This window comes from Arachis hypogaea, chromosome 4 (genome assembly GCF_003086295.3).
Source record: "Arachis hypogaea cultivar Tifrunner chromosome 4, arahy.Tifrunner.gnm2.J5K5, whole genome shotgun sequence".
Taxonomy (NCBI): domain Eukaryota; kingdom Viridiplantae; phylum Streptophyta; class Magnoliopsida; order Fabales; family Fabaceae; genus Arachis; species Arachis hypogaea.
The window spans coordinates 103368912-103377441 of record NC_092039.1 but is presented as its reverse complement, the minus strand read 5'-3'; the positions used below and the strand labels follow the sequence as shown (position 1 = coordinate 103377441).

General features: G+C 35.2%; 1 long non-coding RNA gene across 1 annotated transcript; it reads right to left on the bottom strand.

The window, feature by feature from the left end:
* Positions 1-4138: 4138 nt before the first annotated feature.
* Positions 4139-7578, bottom strand: LOC112797106 (uncharacterized). Its single transcript, XR_003199591.3, has 2 exons — positions 7009-7578; positions 4139-6450 (listed from the first exon to the last, which is right to left on the bottom strand). It is a non-coding gene; the product is annotated as an uncharacterized lncRNA (long non-coding RNA).
* Positions 7579-8530: the final 952 nt, after the last annotated feature.

Sequence of the window (8530 nt, the reverse complement as noted above, 5' to 3'; positions counted from 1 at the left end):
AAAGCAAAAGTCCTTAGTAAGGCTGGTAAGCTGGTACTCATTAAGTCAGTAATTAATAGCTTGCCAATTTACTACCTGATTTTGTATAAGATGCCAAAAGGGGTTGCACGAAAAATTATCTCACTGCATAGGAGGTTCTTCTAGGGGAAGGATGATGGACGACTAGGTATGGCTCTTGTGAAGTGGGAGATGATTCAGGCACTAAAGAAGCTAAGAGGGTTGGGGGTGGGTGATGCGGTGGTCCGTAATACAACTTTATTGTTTAAATGGTGGTGGCGGTTCTCAAAGGAGGAATGTCCCCTTTGGAAGAAGATAGTGTGTTCTTGTAATAATTTGAACCCAAATCACTTATTGTCAACTCAGAAATTACCAGAAAGAAGTGGCCCGTGGAAAGACATATGTCAAGTGCAAATTAAGGAGCAACACATAAGACAGAAGATGATTGATGGACTTCCTATGGAAGTAGGGGATGGTAGATCTACTAGATTTTGGTATGGATTATGTGGTTGTTGGTTTTTAGGGAGGAATTGACGTCTTTGTTGATAATGCATATGAGTTGTATATGATGATATGGATTTATATGTATTGAGGGTTGATGGAATTGGTATTGTTGGAACGTGAGATGTGGAATGAAATATATGATATGGTATTTTATTTGAAATTGAGTTATTTGATTGAGATTGGTCAAAATGGTAGATTGTGAATTTAATGAGAATGTTGAAAATATGAGTTGAGGAGGCTTGAGGTTGATTTTGGTAAGTTTTGGTTGGTTTTGAAAAGGTTTGAAATTGGTTTGAGTTGAAAATTTAGTTTTTGTTGGTTTTTATGAAAGTTGTGATTTTGGTCTACTTTGACGGAGCATAACTTGGTCTCCAGATTCCCAATTTGTATCAAACTTATTTAGAAATAAAATTGGATCCGAGATGTTTATGCTGTTCGAAGAACAGGTGGAAAATGATTTGAAACGAAAAAGTTATTCTCGTCGGAAGTTTGGGGTTTGAAAATGTAATCCTGCAGCTTTTTTAAAGTTAGTAAAATTTTTGGTAAAATGTACTCCGACACGCACGCATGTCCGATGCGCACGCATCACTCACGATTTTTATTCTCTCACGCGTGTGCCTGGCCGACGCGCACGCGTCGCTGTATTGATGCAGGTGCGTGGTATAAATTCAAGAGAGTTATGATGGTAGTGTGCCGGTTTTGTGCGAGGAGTACAAAACGCATCCATGTGTACGCGTGGTGATGCGCACGCGTCACCCTACCTCTCTGCTTCCCACGCGTGCACAGGACTACGCTTACGCGTCAACCGCTTTTCTCCGCTTCCCATGCGTGCCCGTAGGCAACGCTCACGCGTGATCCCGTTTTTAGCAAAAATTGAATTTTGAGTCTTTAAAGCCGAATTTCAGACTTCTAAGCCTCTATTTTCATCCTTTAAGTCCTAAATCTTTATAGTATGCCTAGTAATGAGAAAAATCTAGGAAATGTGATAACTTGTTGATGAAGAAAGACTTGGAGTAATGAATTTTGATTGAGGAAGTGTAGAAATAATGGTTTGAAAATAAATGTGACGTGTGACCCCGGGTAGTAGGCAGTGGCGTTGTCCACTTGCTCCGAGTATGAGATGGGAAAGGAGAATTATGATAAATGAGTTTAATTATGGAGTTTTGAATGAATGTATGTCTGTGATACCTGGGTAATAGAAAGGGTCGTGGTTCGTCCCGCTTGCTCCGGGTCATTGTTTGAGAATTGGTAATAATGAAGATTGATTATGAATGAATATGTATTTGTGATACCTGGGTAGTAGCAAGGGTTGTGGTTCATTGCGCTTGCTCCAGGTTAATGTTTGAGATTTGATAACAATGATGACTAATTTTAAACTGAATGAATGTATGTTTTGAGATCCTAGGCAGTAGCAAGGGTTGTGGTTCGTCCCACTTGCTCCAGGTCAGAGATTGTGATACCTGGGTAGTAGCAAGGATTGTGGTTCGTCCAACTTGCTCCAAGTCAGAGATTGTGATGCCTGGGTAGTAGTGACAGTAGTGGTGATTCCATTCGCTCCAGGTTGAACTTTTAAACACCCACCTGGGTAGTAGCCGCAGTAGTGGTTGTTCCACTGGCTCTGGGTTAAGCGGGTAGTAGCAAAGGGGTTGTAGCTCAAGCCCACTTGCTCCGCATGGGTGTTTATGTCCATGGTTAGCTACTAGGACGTGTCGTGTTGGCTATATAATCGACATATGATATCATCAGCCATAGGGCAGGCATACACCATTTGCATATGTTTGAATTGTTTGGGTTTGTCTATTTGTTTTGGAGTGCTATATCATATATGCTATGTTACTTGATTATGTGCTACTTGTTCTACTTGTACCTCATTGTGTATTACTTGCCTGTATTGCATGTGTTTGTACAACTGAGAGGTCCCTCATGCTGGTGTCGGTTGACGTTGAGGGTTGTTCTTGATGAGATGAGTTGATGATGTGATTGAATAATGATGATGATTATTAAATGAGGTAATTTGAGCTCCCTGGGTAGACGCAGTAAAGTGATTTTACTTGCTCCAGGTGAGGATATAAGGTAATGATATAGAATTGCTAAGACAGAATAGTTGGGGATGGTTTCGTTTATATTCTGATTGTGAATTATCGAAGAGTTAGAAAGTTGGGAAGTATGAGGAACATAAATCAGATTTAGCATTTCCTTATGACAGTTGCCTATTCATGGATTAGCGAGAATATAGGATGAATAATTAGTGAAAGGAAGTTTAGGATGCTTAGTGAGTTTTTATTACAATGTATTGTATTTATTTGGCACTTTTACCGTACTGGGAACCCATGGGTCGGGGGTTCTCATTCCGTATATATCTCTTGTTTTTCAGATGTAGGTCCAGGTACTCAGCAGTGAGCTGTGATTTGTCTAAAATACGGCGAAGAACTTTTAAGATCTTTTATTTACATTTTGCTTAGATTTTCTCCACTTTTTTTTAAGGAACTCATGCTATGTATTTAATCCTTTTGAAAACTTGCCTATAGAGGCTCTTATGTTTCTTTTGGGAGAGATTAGAAGATACTGTTGTCAACTACTTTCATACTGTACCCTAGCCGGCCTAAACTTCGCGGGTCGCGACTAGTGGCTATTTACCTATGTTATATATCTATATATTGTCCTTTTCTTACTCTCCTTTATGCCTTTATCTGTATATCACTTTCGACTTCACACTTTATCTTCTAGTTGTCGGTGCGTGAGTGATATGACTTTGCAATTTTATTTTTACTCTTTTCAGACTTCTTAATTAACACTCCTTTCAATTTTATTTGTAATTATGTATTAAAAATCCCCCTTGAGAGTCGTACCACCTTATTATCATTGACTTATGACTCGAGCATAAGGATTTGAAATTAGGGTGTTACACTATAAAGTTTAAGTTTGTTGTAGCTTTAACCCGATAATTAACACCATCATAGTTTAGTTTAAAAGATATCACAAATATTTAAAATAATAATCGGAAGTTTAAGCCCAGGTCATTCTTCCTTGGCTATGGAAATCAAGGGGTTTGAGCGTAATTATGGAAATATAATTTGACTAGAAATTAAAAGAGCACTTAATAACTAAATTGTAAGAAAATAAAACCAATGAGCAAGTATGACTAACTAAGTAAGTATGGGATAAAAGAGCAACAATTAAAATGATAACTATACTAGAAAGCAACTAAATTAAACAAGAAATGATTAAGGAAATTAATTAACAAAAGAAAAAAAATTTAAGTACTAAAAGGTCTTGGCTAGAACTGAGAGTTAAGGATCACTATCCTTGTCCTTAACCACAAACATGATAATTATTAAGAGTTAATTTCACTTTGTCAACCTCTACGTATTAGTTACGTAGACATAATTAGTCTTAATTCATAAATTCTAACTAACTTACTAATTACCAATCAAAATTGGACATTAATGACTCAAACTCATCCAATTTTTTAACCTCAAGCCAAAAAAGGGTAAATATACTCCATAACTAATGTAAACATTTTATCAAACATTTGGTGTATACAAAAAAAAAAGCATCATAAATGACAAGAATTAAAAAAAAAAACTACAACTACCTACTTCTAGAATTTAACACTAACAACTCAAATAAGCATAAATGAAACATAAAATATCAAATACATTCATAAGAAACCAAGAATTCACATAGTTCATATAAAATACGAAAATAAAACAAAGTAAACTAACAATAAATTCTAAGCAAAGTAGTGTAAAAGAACAAGAAAATAAGAGAAAAACTACAATTAAACAATATCAAAATCCAAAACTAAAAACAAACTAAAGTAAAATTCTAGAAAACCTCTAGAGAAGTTAAAGCTTCTCTCACTAGAAAATGAGACCAAAAACCTAAGGAATGTAAAAATTAGTGAGTATGAATGTAATATCTCCTCCTCCCTAAGTCTTGGCTTCAAAATATCATCTCATATAGCTGTCAGGGGCTCTTGGAGGATCCAAAACGTGAATGCACATGCTTCATTAATTAAGGCACGTGAACTGACCTCGCACATGCGAGAATCTCGCTTATGCTTGGTAATAGTGCTTGTGCGAGGATCTTGCTTAGGCGAGAAAGTGGAGGTTAGGCAAGAATCTCGCTTAAGCAAGAAAATGTTGCTCGAGCTAGCTTCCAGATAGCTACATTTCCAAATTGATTTCTGAATTCGCTTCGTCTCTCTTTTTTTTTCAATCCTTTAAGGTAGTTGATGCACCTAAAGCCTAAAACACTTAAAGAAATTTTATCACGGCATCAAATTATATAAAAAGAGATTAATAAATTAATAATTAGGAGAACAAAAAGTATATTTTTCACACACAACTTCATCCGAAGCAAAACTCGAAAAACTCAATTAATTCAGCTAAAATTATGTAAGTTAGTTGATAAACTCCATGATATTAGCACAATTTAGAATGATGAAATGGGATTTATCAATTTTTTTTGTAAAAGTATTTGCTTAGAAAATTCACATTTAACAAAGCAATAATATACAAAAAATTCAAAAAAGACAAAATTGTGTTTGCAAACTTAGAAACCGAGATCAGATTTTTGGTAATGTGAGGTGTGTGACTGAGTTTTTAAAGTTTAAACCATCTTTTGGAATCAAGATTGACCAAGAATGAATTACCAATGTGAGAAATAGCCACGCCTGTCCCATTACCTAATATGAATTGATCCAATCCCGTGTGTTCAGAATATGAAAAAAGATTAAACTAATCTGGTGTGACATGGTGATGAGAAGCACCAGTATTAAGGTATCAAACTGGATCACATACTGAAGAAGGAACAACCATGTAAGTAGTGGGATGATGAAATGACGATAATGGTGGCAAAGGCATTATAGTGGTGCTAATAGATTATGATGGAGGTGTGCTACTTAATGAGGAAGCAATAGATGATATAGAATTACGAAAACTTGGGGTTAGTAATGTAGAGAAGGATTAAGATTGGGATGGAGCAAAAGATTAATTTTGAGATGGAAGAGGAGTTTTTTGAACAATCCTATGATAGCAATGTCATGCAATGTGGCCCATCCTCTTACAAACTTGACATTAAGATCTTGGTGCTCCGTTATAAAATCTACCATCTTTGTTAGTTGGATCTTTCTCCTCTTCCATGCCTTCCTCCAAAATTTCTTGTTGGACCAGGAATAGAAGAAAATTTTGCTTGAGCTAGATGTGCTTGAGGCATAAGGTTTTGTGGTTTTTTGAATTTCTCCAACCGTCATTATAATAGTCTCAACTTACGGAAAAGAAAAATTCTCAGGTTTGGATTGAATGGTAGTAAGGATCATTTGATAGTCCTTATTAAAATCTTTAAGTAAGATTTCAATGTGTTCTTCAGAAGAAAGGGGGCTGTCCAAAGCAGAAAGAGAGTCAGCTATATGCTTCATCTTGGAAATGCATTTTAATATAGACAATCCATGCTTCTTGACAAATTTAAGTTGATTCTTGAACTGCTTGACCCTATACTTGGTAGATTTTGCAAAGTATTCTTCAATTTTTGACCAAATTTAATGAGCAGATGTGAAGGACACCATCTTGTTCTTAAAATCAATTTTCATAGAGACAAAAACCTGTGAAATAATATTGTAATAATCTTGTCTCTACTGATTGCAGAAAGAGGAAAGAGCTCCAGCATCTTGATCTTCAAAAGAATTTACTTCAGGAGAAACTTTTGCTGCATAAAAATGATCTTCAAGGCTTTGTCCTTGTATGGCTGCAAATGCTCATCACATCCATATTTTATGATTGTTTCTCCAAGCTTATTAGTAATAGGATTGAAGGGTCATTGAGTAATGATGGTAGGAATTGTAGGTGAAACATTGTTGTTGTTGGAATTCACATTGTTGCTTGTAGGAGTTGGTGTTGGGGGACATGGATCTTTATCAACCTTAGCTCATGATACCATGACAGAATTCTAATTACAAAAGGAAGAAGCATAAGCTTTAGGTACAAGATAGGTAAAAAAATATGAGCAGCAAGAAGAGAAGTTGAAAGAAGTATGAAAAGATCATTTGATATAAGGATAACTATTGTTTTGGTCCCTAAGATTTGGGGTCAAAATCAAAATCGTCCCTGATCCTTTTTTTTTTGTTTGAAATGATCCTCAACATTTTATTTAGTATTAAAATAATTATTTTGAAAAAATAATTTTTTAAAAGACAAAAATATCCCTACTGCATCAATACACCCAGTATTTCCCACCACCACCCCCTTTATCCCACTAACTATCAGCCATTTCTTCCTACAACTATCCAATTTATTCATAATCAATAACAGAACATTCAGATTCAAGAATCCATCATCAACAAAAATATAATAACATCACAGTCATTCATATATTTTAAAAATAAGACAAAAAAAGCTTAGACAGTAACAGTGAAAAATATGCCGCCGTTGCCACCGCCGTCGAAAAAAGAGAGAGATCGTAAATGAGAGAGAGAGAGAGAGAGAGAGAGAGAGAGATCATCGAAACCATCAAAACTGTTGCCGCTGCTTGTCTTTAAAATTGTCACTAGAAAAGGAAGGAAAAGGGAGATTTGAAACTGCTGCTCTTCAATGGTGACAACGGCACTCAAACATATCGCACTTCGAGGAAGAGAACTTTGAGGACTAGGAAAGCCACCACTTTGACCGCGTGGCTGCTGCTGCTCATTCGTGCTGCTGCTGAGATACCGAGATCGCGACGGAGAGGTCTACCTCGATGCACAACCCACCTCCATTGTTGTGGCTTCTTTGGTTTCGCATCGCCTCTGCTCCTCCCTGGTTCCACTTGAAATCATTGCTTCTCGTTCTCGTCGGTGGTGCCGCTTTGATACGCTGCTGCCTTGGCTTCTCTTTCTCTCTTTTACTTCAAATTGGCTGACGACGATGGCGACCCTTACCCCTGTCGGTGCCGTCCCTTATCCTCCTTGCTCTTTGCTTATCTCTTTTTTTTTCATCTAAGTGTGTGTGTGACTATTATGATGGAGAAGAAGTTAGGATTAGCTAATGAGATAGGGTTAGTGAGATAAGAATAAAATTGTCAAAAAGATAATTTTAATACCAAATGAAATATTGAAGACAATTTCGAATTAAAAATAAGGTAAGAAACAATTTTAATTTTGACTTTAAATTATAGAGACCATAACAGTACTTATCCTTTTGATGTATTAAGAACTGAACAATGAAAAAAATGTATATCATCCGATTACACACTAACCAAGCTTTATATACAAGTATGAGGCACTTGAGAAAACCAAGACTCTGCATAACTAAACTTGTGACTCACTAAACATATTACAAACCCAAAACAGAAACTTAACAGCTATATCTAACTAACTTTCCTTATTAGTTTTGGGTTATATGTCCTTGACACCCCTGACAAATATCTTGCCACCATTGTTATTAAAATCGGACCGGACCGGTCGGTTCAACTAAAAAATCGGTGAACCAAATTTTAAACCGATTCGGTTCAATAATCTGATCGTATAAGACAATAAACCGATATGAACCGGTCAAACTCAGAGTGAACTGGTCAAATTCGATAAGACCGGTTCAACCGAACCGCTTGAGTATCAAAATTTCTCCAAAATGTAAAAGTTGGGGTTCGAACCCTCCTCATCAAAGATAAAATTAATACTCACAACCACCAAGCTATTAAGCTTGTTATTAATATATATGCAAATTAATATATTTATAAATATCTTTCAACAAATAATTTACTTCTATTTAATTTATTTTAATTTTAGTTATAAACTCATTCATTCTTAAATTAATTATATTTTTATTTAACAATAATTATAAATTTACTTATTTTTTTATAATTATATAATATCTATTAATATTATTTTCAATAAATACTTGTAGTATATAATAGTATAATAGATATAAACTAATTAATAAATTATTGAAATTCGAAAATAATAGTTATTTTAATATAAAAACAAAATAAAAATATTTATGATAGAGTAAAATCAACAAAATACTTATTGTTCCTGTTTCATATTGTTTTAGAA